General features: G+C 39.7%; 1 protein-coding gene across 10 annotated transcripts in view; it reads left to right on the top strand.

Annotated features, from left to right (window-relative positions):
- The window catches only part of LOC106086294 (glutamate-gated chloride channel), a 383,785-nt gene that overhangs the window by 351,873 nt on the left and 17,816 nt on the right, over positions 1-14,096 (top strand). The window lies entirely within an intron of this gene.

The following is a 14,096-nucleotide window of genomic DNA, read 5'->3' as shown; positions in this document are numbered from 1 at the left end:
TTAGGTGTGATCTTGGACAGGAAACTGAATTGGAAGTGTCAGGAGCGTACTGAGAAGACTCACAGATGTTAGGCAATATGTAGACGGGCCGAAGGCTCGAAATGGGCACTGAATCCTAGGACAGTCCACTGGCTCTACAGGAGCGTGATTAGACCAATACTTACTTACGCCTCAGTAGTTTGGTGGACTGCTATGGAGAAAAAGTGCAACATAAGGACCATACAACAGGTTCAGAGAACATGTTGTCTTGGCATAGGTGGAGCGATGAGGACCACGCCCACTAGGGCACTGGAGACTATTCAAGATATCCGACCCATTGACATACAGATTAAGTGTGGGGCAGCCACTGCGGCTATGAGACTTAAGGCGATGGGAGAATGGATAGAGGATGGGATCGAGGCGACGATAGAAAACCTGGAAGGAAGGGCAGAGGTTTCCGATCGGATACCTGAGATGAACCTTGAAGTCGAGTGCGAGCACTGCTGCCAGAGGCACAGTCTTGGATTGACGGAACCCTAGTATTGCCATCTGGAAGATCATATTTCACGGACGGATCAAAGCTAGAGGACAGAGTGGGCCTGGGGGTTTACATTGAGAACTCTGGGACTGAAATCTGTTTTAGACTGCCTGACCATAATACGGTGGAGATCAGGGCGATCGTGGAATGCATGAAGTGGGGTGGTGCTTTGAATCGACTATGAACATCTTTACTGACAGTAAAATTGCTATAAGGTCAATAACAACCAGGACGGTAAGATCACGAACAGTCTTGCGGTGTAAGAAGGAGATTAACGCCTTCTCTGAGGATGGGAAAATCCGCATCGTTTAGGTGCCGGGCCATAACAGAGTGAGGGGAGATGAAAGGGCAGATGATTTGGCGGTGAAGGCCAGAGGACTGCCGTCAATAAACTTTGTTAACCCAAAGCCTTTCGGATCGACGCAGTACGAGTTAAGGCAGTGGGAGACGAATGAGCATGCAACATTGTGGAACAGCGAAACGGTCGGTAGGCCGGCGAAAATCCTATGGGGGGATCCAGATCGTGAGAAGACGAGGCTACTGCTGAAAGGAAGCAAGAAGGAGGTCAGTATAGCTATTGGTATCATAACGGGACACATAGGACTACGAGCTTACTTATATAAAATCGGTGCGGCAAGTGATAGCATGTGTAGGGCATGCGGGGAAGATGATGAGACGTTGGAGCATTTCGTTTGTCATTGCCCGGCTTTCGCGTACAACAGATATCGGTACTTAGGTGGAGACACAATATCAGACATGAACCAACTTAGGGGAGTGGTATTGAAAACAATTAAGGATTTTGTAAGTAGCACGGAATTTCTAACTTAAAATATTCAGATGTCAGTCCATGGGGTTTCAATGTAAACCCCCAGGCCCACTCTTTCCTCTAGCTTTGATCCATCCGTGTAACATGATCTTCTAGATGTCAATACTAGGGTTCCGTCAATCAACCGTCTCCCTGTCTCACTGCTGTTGCATTCGACGTTGACAACTCTAGGAAAAATATATAATTCAAATTTTTATGAAAAATAACGCAGGTCCTCTGCCGAGTACCAGTGATAGCATAGAATAATTGGTAGATAAAGTCCAGAAACTTTGTTACGGGTCATTCGTAACAAACCTCCACCTGAGCAGTCTCGCTCAGGTGGAGGTTTTTCTGGATTACCTCAATCATTGGTCCTCCAATAGGTGGGCATCTTGGCAGTAGATGATTATCTCATCGTCTGCTCCCTGCTCTTTAGACTGCATTTTTTTATTTCTTTGCCTATCCTTCCGAATCTTTATAAGCTCAGTAATGGTTCCATCATCGGGGCCCTGTTCGTTAAGCTGCATTCAGTTCCAATTAACTGTACTACCTGATGTTTCAGTACTAGGATCTTTGCTTATCTTAGTCTTCCAAATATTAAGTAAATGGGCTTCTTGGGGGAATATGATGGTACAATAGTCAGCTTCCTGTTCGTTAGGCGGCATTAAGACTCCAGTCACTGCTCTGCCTAATATTTGAATATTAGGATATTTACTAATCCTAGTCTTCCGAATCTTGAAGTCGGTGATGGGTCCGTCGTCGGTTCCATGTTTGTTAGGCTGTGTTGGGTTTCTCGCCACTGCGCTGCTTTCCAATATTGAGAGAGGCGGTGATTGTCTCGTCGTCAACCCACTATTCGGTATTGAGTCACCTGCCACTACACGGCCTGATGTCTCAATATGACGATTTCTGCCTATCCTAGTTTTCCCAATCTTCAAAAAACAGCCTTGCTCCCATAGTGCGCCATGCCTTTAGTCTTAGCCAAACTCGTCACAGAGACTTGATCAATGCCAACCACAAAGAAAGTTCCTTCCTCCTTCTCCTCCTCCGTGTGGAAGACCTCCCACTTCTCTGCGATCAAATCTTGGTTTTGCTGCCCAAGAATCCCAACATGCATTCCGTTGCAAATTTACTGCCCCATGCCTTGATGAAGACCGTCGCCTTAGTGAGCTGGGGGATGTCCATCTTTCGCACCAGGTCGAGCTTTGCGCCCTTCAAGGGAGCGTGGATACCTCTGACGAGCCGTTTGACGGTATCAATACATTCGCAGCTCATCATTTGTATGGATGGACCCTCTACAGAGTTCCACACATGTTCGAAAATTCGCTCGTTAACCAAATCTTCCACTTGGGACCGATGATCTGGTGGAATCTTACTAGATGCACAGCCGATATTGATGACAGCATAAGTCAGGTCATCTCTGTTGTGCTTCCTTGCCACTCTGGCGTAAAAGGGCCTTACCATTCTCAGCGACCATCTTCCCCTTCCGTGATGGCTGTGGCCTCCTTTTTGAAGTCACATTCCTCCATGAAGACCCAGGGTCAGGACAATGGTGTCTCCATTGCGGGATGGCTGGCTTGGTTTTCCCAGTGTACTTGAAAGAGGGAAGCTCTTTATCTTCTTCAGCATTGTAGCAATGTTATGCTCTTCGGGAGATCTGATTCTTTTTCCAGCATCCGTAGAAGTGCTTGCAATGTTTCGTCCGATTACGCTGCCGGTACATACTCCTCTGTCTCCTTTGTTGTGCCCGGATCGCTTTCTCGGTCTGCTTGTGAGCTTTGCTAACCATCGCTCACTTCTGCCGTCATCCGGCTGCCCTCATCTCTCGATTCGGCCGCGATGGCTGTTTCATTGATACCGTCGCTGTTTGAATCCAAGTCGGAAACACCACCTTAACTTAAAGGTTGGGGGCGAACTGTACATCCCCCCTGGTTTATCCGTCTCTTCCTCATTAATTAGTCTGACAACTAGTTGTTGCTGTTCAGAGTTGGTAATTTAAATCAATTTAACCTGTAGTCATTACTTGGTAAATTACATTGGTTCGTATCTCACGAATAAATGATTCAATGTTGTCTTCCAATGCGTCAATTGAAGAGGGCTTGTCTGTATAGACATGAACTTTAACATAGCCCCACAAAGAGTAGTCTAAAGGTGTTGAACCGCACGATCAAGGCGGCCAATTGAGCGGTCCCGAACGTGAAGTATAATGTCCTCCGAACTCGCCTCTCAATAAGTCCATTGTTACGCGTGCTGTGTGGCATGTGACACCGTCTTGTTAAAACCACATGTCATGCAAGTCAAGCTCTTGCATTTTGGGCAAAAAATGATGGATATTATCTCACGATAGAGCTTACCGTTCACAGTTACGTTCGCATTATCTTTGAAGAAGTACGGTCCACTGATGCCACCATCCCATGAACCGCACCAAACTGTGACTCTTTCTGGATGCATTGGTAGCTCTTGCAATGCTTCTGTCTGATCTTCATGTTGGAAAGACTACGCCAAACCACCCTATATAATAGCAAGTCATGATTTATCTTATCGAATGCCTAACTGAAGTTAAGAAAGAATTTTTTTTTTTGTGGCAAATGAAATAAGTACGAGTACCCGGAGTCAATTCTTGAGTCGGAGTCTAGCAATCTTCCCGGAGTCGAAGCCGAGTCATTTAACCACGGCCCTGTATTTAGCCACTAAAATAATACGGCAGGATAAGGAAAAACTTATGACTTAATTCAATGGTATATTTGGCTGTTGTTCCCCTTCTGCATGCCCAAAAAACCCACATTAAAGATGCACCGTTGACTGTGATAAAGGCGACGTAAGCCACATATTTTTTTAGGTCCTCTTTCACATAAACCGAGCTTTGTGGTTATCTATATTTTAGGAATACCATGCACAACAAGATAAAATCTTAAATCGTCTTTCTCGTTTCCTTCTTGAATTTATCAAGGGTGTCACGATACTCGTCCCAGCCCTCTGTCATGTTCTCCCTCTTGGCTTGACTGACTCACCTCTTTCATTGGTATCCGTGCTTTCCCAGAGACTGTGGTGAGCATTGGTGTCACCCTCTAGCACAAGGTCATGTAATGCATAAAACATTATCGATCTAGAGCATGCTGTGAAATTTTTCAGTTTGTTAGTTTTTTATATATTAGAGTGGGCTAAAAATTTCGGCCATGACGAATTTATAGCCCTCTTGAAAGATACAAGTTTTGTGTGTAAGTGATCGTTGAATGATAAGTTGTAAGTTCAACACCGAGGTAAGAGTGTCGGTTTACAATCTCAGTTTCTTGATTATTATAATGCCAGTTTTGTTTTAATTCGACTACATTTACGAAAAACAAGTATTTTCGATTTTAATAAGTTGACCTTTAAATGTCATTTGGTACAAAACCCTTGCAGAGCGTTTACATTTCTTGTAAACCGGTGGGCGAAACACATAGAATTAGTATGTCATCTGTGTAAAGTAGTACTTTGGTATTACAACTTGCGAAACTGACTCCGCCCGGTAATTCATTGGGCAAATCGCTGATGTATAATATAAAAAGTGTCGGACTTAAAATAAATCCCTGTTTCACACCCGAATTTACTCTAAAGGCTTTCGAAAAACCACAACCGTTCCATACCTTAGTAGTCTTGTCATCAAGCAGACCTTGCAATATTCTGATAATTTCTGTAGACAAACCAACGGTTGAAGATTTGTAAAAAAGGCAGTTTCTAGGATTCAAGTCAAAAGTTGTTGAAAAGTCCATGAAAACTATGTGTGAGTTTATTATCGTTATTATAGACAAACCAACGGTTGAAGATTTGTAAAAAAGGCAGTTTCTAGGATTCAAGTCAAAAGTTGTTGAAAAGTCCATGAAAACTATGTGTGAGTTTATTATCGTTCATATTTATATACGGTATTCACAAGTTTAATATTGAAAATTCCTTTCTGAAACCAGCCTGGAATTCATTAAGAATGGTTTCACGTTCCAGCCAACTAGTAATATGACTTAGTAAAATAGAATTGACAGTAGTATCCCCGAAGTGATTAAAGAGGATGGAAGAAACCATTCCAATTCCAAAATCAACTACAGAGTTTACAGAGGAAAATTCACTGACTCTGATTTTGAATCGAGGCCTCTCAATAGATAAATACTCAACAATGAGGAAGGCTCTTCGTGAAAAAGGTTCAGGTTGTTTACCCTCAAACCATATATTGTACAGTACTAGGACGAAAATGGTGCCATCGAATATATGTGTGGAAGAATTGAAAGCAAGATTTGAACTTATTGATCATCTTGAAAATACAGCTGTAAAAATAATATCTAATTTTACTGAAGAACAGTTGAACACATGTGATAACTCCGAAGTGGTTTTGACCTGCAATGGGGTTATAACGGATCACGTGACCAACTTCACATCAATTTTTATGGCATCATTAATACCATTGAAAAGGAAATTGTACAAGGACCAATCTTCATTATGGAAAGAAATGCATTTTAAGATATATGGTTAAATATTCGTGCCCAATTCAGTTCGAATATACGAAGGAAGGCCGGAACACAACACGAGCTTTCGTGGACGAAATAAAGGAAGTTATTGCTGCATCAGTAAATGAAAATGCTCTCAATTTCGGTATTTCGCCCCTGCACTGTAGAATTCGATTCATGGAATATTGTTTGCAGTTATAATATGACCTTAAATATCGGACTAGCCATGGAAACCGCCATGTCTCTGCTAGAAACAAGCAAGATCTCCACAAAATGAGGCAAGAAGCGAACAATCGAATCCAGTTGGAGTTTAAGCAAAAGGGACTTATAATAGATAAGACACTTTACGGATACGGAAACACAAATGATTTGAGGACACCGTATCGACATTGAAAATAACCGGCCCTGATGACCACTTACTAAGACGATTCAAAGTGATTTTGGCTGTGACCAATAACAATAAGATGATAAATTCAACCAAATTTGAATCATATAGTATTGATACAAACAACATTTTAACCGATTTATATTCGTGGAAAGCTTTAAGACCAACAGTACATAAAGTCTTAAATCATGGTAAGAAAATTGTGGATACAACATATTTCCGTTAGGAGAACTTACAGAAGAAGCTCAGGAACCCCGAAATAGAGACGTTAAATAGTTCCGGCTTTTCAATATCCGAAAGAACAGCAAATTTAATCAAAATTACGATTTGATTTATTATTTATTGTTATCGTCTCATCCGGCACTATGCAGCACCAGAACTAAATGGCTATCTAAAATATATGAAAATATAGATAAGGATGATTCCGATACCAGTCTAATTAAAGAGCTTTTAAATTTTGATACTTCAGACTATTTTGTAAAGAAATATATAAAATAATGCAAAACTAAAATGCTTTTTATACCCACCACCGAAGGATGGGGGTACATTCATTTTGTCATTCCGTTTGCAACACATCGAAATATCCATTTCCGACCCTATAAAGTATATATATTCTTGATCAGCGTAAAAATCTAAGACGATCTAGACATGTCCGTCCGTCTGTCTGTTGAAATCACGCTACAGTCTTTAAAAATAGAGATATTGAGCTGAAACTTTGCACAGATTCTTTTTTTGTCCATAAGCAGGTTAAGTTCGAAGATATATCGGACTATATCTTGATATAGCCCTCATATAGACCGATCTGCCGATTTAGGGTCTTAGGCCCATAAAAGCCACACTTATTATCCGATTTTGCTGAAATTTTAGACAGTGAGTTGTGTTATGCACTTCGACATCCTTTGTCAATTTGGCTCACATCGGTCCAGATTTGTATATAGCTGCCATATAGACCGATATCTAGGTTTTAGGTTTTGGGGCCATAAAAGACGCATTTATTGTCCGATGTCGCTGAAATTTGAGACTGTGAGTTTAGTTAGGCTCTTCGACGTCCATTTTTAATTTTGCTCAGATCGGTTCAGATTTGGATATAGCTGCCATATAGACCGATTTCTTAATTTAAGGTTTTGTGCCCATAAAATGCTCATATATTGTCCGATGTCGCCGAAATTTGAGACAGCGAGTTAAATTAAGCCCCTTAACGCACTTCTGCAATATCGCACAGATCGGTTCAGATTTGGATATAGCTGCCATATAGACCGATATCTAAGTTTTAGGTTATGGGGCCATAAAAGACGCATTTATTGTCCGATGTCGCTGAAATTTGAGACAGTGAGTTAAGTTAGGCTCTTCGACGTCCTTCTTCAATTTTGCTCAGATCGGTCCAGATTTGAATATAGCTGCCATATAGACCGATCTCTCAATTTAAGGTTTTGGGCCCATAAAAGAGGCATTTATTGTCCGATTTCACTGAAATTTGACACAGTGACTTATGATAGGCTTTCGACATCCGTGTCGAATATGGTTCAGATCGGTTTATTTTTAGATATAGCTACTGTACTTATTAGTATTTGGTCCAAACCGGTCCAATAACTGATATGGGGCATAAGGTATGAAATTTTCACCGAATTTTGATGAAAGGTGGTTTACATATATACCCGAGGTGGTGGGTATCCAAAGTTCGGCCCGGCCGAACTTAACGCCTTTTTACTTGTTCATATTGGAAGTAACTAATTTACACGCCGATGCGAAGTTTTCTCGCTATAAAACACATTTTTATTCCAATTTTTTTAACCCTCCACCATAGGATGGGGGTATACTAATTTTGTCATTCTGTTTGTAACACCTCGAAATATTCGTCTGAGACCCCATAAAGTATATATATTCTTGACCGCCATTCAGTCCGTCCGTCCGTCTGTCTGTCGAAAGCACGCTAACTTTCGAAGGAGTAAAGCTTGCCGCTTGAAATTTTGTGCAATTACTTTTTATTAGTGTAGGTCGGTTGGGATTGTAAATGGACCAAATCGGTACATGTTTTGATACAGCTGCCATGTAAACCGATCTTGGGTCTTGACTTCTTGAGCCTCTAGAGGGCGCAATTCTCGTCTGAAACCACGTAGTGGTTGGTATCACTTGATTCAAATCGGTTCATAATCTGGTATAGCTGTCAAATAAACCGATCTTGGATCTTGACTCTTGAGCCAATAGAGCGCGCAAATCTCATCCGATTTGGCTGAAATTTTGAATGAGGTGTTTTGTTATGACTTTCCATAACTGTGCTAAGTATGGCACAAGTCGGTACATAACCTGATATAGCTGCCACATAAACCTATCTGAGATGTTGACTTCTTGAGCCTCTAGAGGGCGCAATTCTCACCCGATTTGACTCATGACCTTCAAAATACGTGTCTAATATGGTCTGAATCGATTAATAGCTTGATACAGCTCTCATATAAACTGATCTCCCGATTTTGCTTCTAGAGCCCCTACAAGGCGTAATTCTTATCCGAATGAACTGAAATATAACACAATGACTTCTGCAATGTTCAGCATTCATTTATGGTCCGATTCGGACTATAACTTGATATAGCTCCAATAGCATAACAGTTCTTATTCAATATTCTTTGTTTGCCTAAAAAGAGATACCGCGCATAGAACTCGACAAATGCGGTTCATGGTGGAGGGTATATAAGATTCAGCCCGGCCGAACTTAGCACACTCTTACTTGTTTTAAACTTTTGTAGGATACCTTTTTCCGGTCTAACCCATTTATATTGCAAACCATGGGCAAATCGATCAATGTTTTAGTGTAGGCCCATATAAGGTTCCATTTCACATATAGAGATAAAAGGTAAAATAAGATATATTGCGTAAATATGGCGGTCGGTTTTCATTTCTAATGAGGACGACAACAACAAAATTTGGAATATTCGGCTTTTTTGAAAAATGAATTTTTATGTTGCCGGTTACATACAATTGGACAAGATAGAGATATTTTCATGTTTCTCTCTGCGTTTTGTAGTAGAAGTATATAGAAAGTTTCTCACACACATGTGCAATAAAATAAGCCGTAGTACTTATTTTTTAACAGTGAATATAGCACTTCTTGAAAACTTTAGTATTTTGGCTCCCATGTCCTTATTTATGGCCAGAATATGGCGAGACATACCTTAAATTGTTGGAAACATTTCAAGCACAAAAAAAACTTAAAAAAAATCCCACTGGAACTTTTATGCCAATGTGAAGCTTTTGAAATTTTGTGCAAATTTTGGTTATATTGATCATAATCGATCGAAATGAGCACTTAACATTTTTTTAACACCACCACTTTGTCTAAGTTCTGATATTTTGAAATTAAACAACTCATAAGTTGTTAGCGGTACACGATAACATGTTACGTTATGCGTATTATTTTTAGATCTTGCCATCTCTTTCTCTAGAATACTAAATCATGTTAATCGATTCAGTAGATCAAAAGTTATGGTTGGAGAAGAGAAATTAAAGGTATGGACCCACGGCAGAACTTTCCTGAAAGCTTATTGAAGCGCTATGATCAGATAAACAGTTGTAGACTTAATTTTAATTTTTTTGCAGTTTGGCCCACTGTGCGTTGTCACTCATCTGACATCGACTAGGTATTTTGATCTCCAGTGTAAAAGCATATGATCAGAGAAAATTTTCACATCGACCTCAAATTTGGAACATATTTCAAAAGGTTGAAAGAACATATATAGTAGTTCATTACAGAGCTACCCATTACTCCACAAAAGCTTTAGTCTCCTCCTGTATCATCTATAGTTCTACCATTCAAAACAATACCACCTATATCTTCAACAAATTGGAACAGCTTTCTGCCATTCGTATTCACAGTTTTGTTTTTTGATCTACGGCAACTGCTTATATATTCGATCAACTGTGTTTCCCCTATCTTTGTGTTTCAATGACTCATTATACAGAAATTTTCGGGATTGAGATCTTTTAGAAATGTTTTAAAGCATTCTGCTTCTGTTTTCCATTTTGTGCAATTCAAATACGATGGAATCAAATAGAAAACAAACCCATTGATGTTGGTAGACAGAACGGTAACATTTTTAATCGTAATGAACTCTAGCTTGAATTTATTTTTAACATCATTTTTAAACACGTAAAGGCACCCACCAATGTAAGTAATAATTTCTAAAAAATTTTGAAAAAATGTGACTTGCTTCCACGTGGGTTTCAAAAAGAACAAATATTTCAAATTTATTTATATAAGTTAATTAATTACCATAGTTAAGTGTTTTTTTTTTTTTAAAGTAAGACACATTTTATGATAGTAAATAACACGATTCGAATTGCTATTGAGTGGCTGATTTATAAGTATCATTATCCTTATTGTAACTATCTCTAGAAATAATATCAAGCATAGTATCACAAATAATGTCCTTTAAAAAGGTTATTATATCGAATAATTTGCTCGCTTTCTGCAAAACGTAAAAATAAAAGGCCTTCCTGATGCAACCATACTAGTCACATTGATATCCACGTTCATGTTTTCGGTACATATTTTAGTAATCTCTTTTTAGCAAAAACAGAAGACGTGCAAGATATACCGCTAACAACAATATTTGATGAACATGACTTTCTATCAATTGTTTCCAGGCGAGACATAATTTCTTCTTTTAACTTAATGTTTTCTTGTTTCCGCGTTTCATTTTTCATTTCAATCAAGTCTTCTTTTTTTTGCGACATCTTTCAGCTTCTCGCCTAACATTTCACCAAACTTGTACCAAGAAAACACATTTTTTGAGTTGAAATTCGTATTGTAGTAGGTGTTGCGCTTTTTCGGAGGGCTATCTGTTATTTCTGGCGATGTCGATAGTAAAAGTCGCTTTGTACTCATTTATTTAATAAAGTGTAGCATATCATTAGGCGAAAGGTTTTAACAAGTTCAGTGTTGAAAAACACACTTATTATTTATCGATAACACCCTTTTACCACCAGCTGTTGATTCTTGACCGTTGTATAGAATACTAGCTGACCCGGCCCCGCTACGCTGCGCCTTCTTTTACTTTATATGGAACAAAGTTTCCTTGGAATATTTATTTTCTAAGATCTTTTAGTGAAATACCATGCTAACTTGAATAAGAGTTTAACAACTCTGCATTTATCTGAATCCCATATGATCTTTATTGGTCTACGAATTTAAGCTTGGGTGCAAGGTGTGCTCCGTTCTTAAAATACTTCATTTCAGCCTGATATTCTCATGATTTCTGATTAAGTGGTGTTTTCGGGGGAGAGGTGGTCCCCCAGATATTGCCATTGGCTTAAGAGAAGTTTACAGGATGAGGCGTCCCCCAAACACATGGCCACAAAATAAGTTATCAAATTCGTTTTCTAATCTCAAATACCTTTCATTTGAGCCTCATATTGTCATGGTCGAAAAATGTTTACCCTTTGGGGGGTGTTTTGGGAAAGGGGTGATGCCCTAAATACATGGTCCTACATTCGGATATCAAATTCGTATTCTACTCGCAAATTCCTTTATTTGAGCCCCATATAGCGATGGTCAGTAAAAAATCGCACTTTGTGGGGTATTTTGGGAAAGGGGTAGACCCCCAGAAAGTTGGTCCCGAAGTGGGTATCAATTCTTGCTCTATCCCACAATGCCTTTCATTTAAGCTCCACATTGACGTGGTCGGTAAATATGCCCGATTTAGGGGTGTTTTGGGGATTGGGGTATAAATCAGCAAAGTGCTCTATTCTCATATACCTACCCTCATTGCCATTGCCCTCAAAATTGGATATCATATTCGTTTTCTAATCTTATTTAAACCCCCTTTTGCAAAAGTCTGCAAATGTGTCCGGTTTGGTGTATTGGCCATAAAAACTATGAATATTTAGCTCCACTCCCTTTAGGACCCAAATTGACTTGGTGAACAAATACGTCCTATTTGGGGGTTGTTATGGTGGTGGGTCGTCCGCTAGACAGTTGGCCCCTAATGTTGATATCAGATACGTGGTCTACTCCCACATACCTTTAATTTGAGCCCCATATTTCCATAGTCTGCAAACATGACCGGCTTGGGGGGTGTTTTGGGGGATGGGCGGCCACTCAGTGAGCTGGCCTTGAAAATATATATCGGATTCGTGCTCCACTTTAAAAACCCCCTTATTTGAGACTCATATTGCAATAGTCAGAAAATTCTTACTAATTGGGTGGTGTTGTGGGGGTGGCGTGGCCCCATAGACACTTTTCCCGAATATTGATATCAAAGTCGTGCTTTACTCCCAAAGACCTTTCATTTGAGCCCCATATTGCTATGGTCGTAAATTTGTGCCCTTTGGGGGATGTTTTTGGTGAGAGGCGGTCCCCCAAACACTTGGTCCCATATTTGCATATCAGATTCGAATTCTACATTCAAATACCTTTTAGTTAAGACCCATATTCCCATGATCAGTAAATAAGTCGTGCTTTACTCCCAAAGACCTTTCATTTGAGCCCCATAGTGCTATGGTCGTAAATTTGTCCCCTTTGGGGGATGTTTTTGTGAGAGGCGGCCCCCCAAAAACTTGGTCCCATATTTGCATATCAGATTCGAATTCTACATTCAAATACCTTTTATTTAAGCCCCATATTCCCATGATCAGTAAATAAGTCCAGTTTGGGTGGTGTTTTGGGGAAGGGGTGGACCCCCAGAAACGTGGTCCCACATTTGGATATCAGATTTGTATTCCACTCGCAAATGCCTTTCATTTGAGTCCCATATTGCCATGGTTGGTAAATATGTCCGATTTAGGGGTGTTTTGGGGCTTGGGTGGTCCCCCTAGCAATTGGTCCGACAATTGGATATCAGATACGTTTTTTTATCCTAAATACCTTTCATTTGAGTCCCATATAGTCGAGATTGGCTTAAATATATGTTTGGTGGGTTTTAGGGTGGGACAGCCCCCTAGGTACCCCATCCGAAATTTGGATACCAAATTTTTATTTTTAGGGTACCAAATGAGAGCACACAAAATTTCGCTTAAATCGCACCACCCATCTCCGAGATCTGACGTTTCTGAAAATTAGGGTAAGGGGGAGGGTCCGCCCCCCCCCCCCCCCCCTCAGATATCAAAAAATGTAATACCCTATTTTCACCACGGGGTCATTATGCACCATCTGTGAAATTTCAAGAAAATCGGTTCAGCCGTTTCTGAGTCTATAAGGAACACACAAACAAACAAACAAACCTACAAACAAACATAAATTGATTTTTATATATGAGAAGAAGCAGATGACAGTTTCGATAGAATTGTTCAGCTGATATTTTGTTTTTCAATTTAGTTGTGTTGGTCTTAAAAAGTTATTATGCAAATATTGAGGAAAAAACACAAAGATTAATAGTTAATTTCAGGAGTCAGGATGCGGTAAGTTGCAAATGCTGACAGCAACGACTGGAGCTTATAAAAAACACGTCTGACTATGGCGAATACAGTTCTAATTTAAGGTGTACATACAGAATAATAGTGTTTCTTTTATTGAGCAGCAGAAATTTAGTTTTAGTCTGTTGTTGTTAGCCCAATTGTAGATGGAATTCAATTCATTATTTATAGTTTAAATACAATCTTGAATATTGACTAATTCACAACATGTGTAAAGTTGCATGTCATCCGCACAGATTTGAGTGTTGTATTTCAGCGGAAGTAAAGTAATATCATTGATATATATTGAAAAAAGTAAAGGGCCAAGAATTGCGCCTTGAGGTACACCTCTGCATACATTAAGTGCTATAGACGACTGATTGCAATGAACTGCTACTTAAGATGGTCCTGATAAATACAATGATATTAACTGGCAAACAGTGTTTGAGAAATAAAACAGTTTTTGCAGCTTACGAAGTAAACCGTTTTGATCAACAGATTCGAAGTCCTCACTGTACAGCTAAATTTTCT

This window comes from Stomoxys calcitrans, chromosome 1 (genome assembly GCF_963082655.1).
Source record: "Stomoxys calcitrans chromosome 1, idStoCalc2.1, whole genome shotgun sequence".
Taxonomy (NCBI): Eukaryota; Metazoa; Arthropoda; class Insecta; order Diptera; family Muscidae; genus Stomoxys; species Stomoxys calcitrans.
This window is presented reverse-complemented; position numbering and strand designations above follow the sequence as displayed.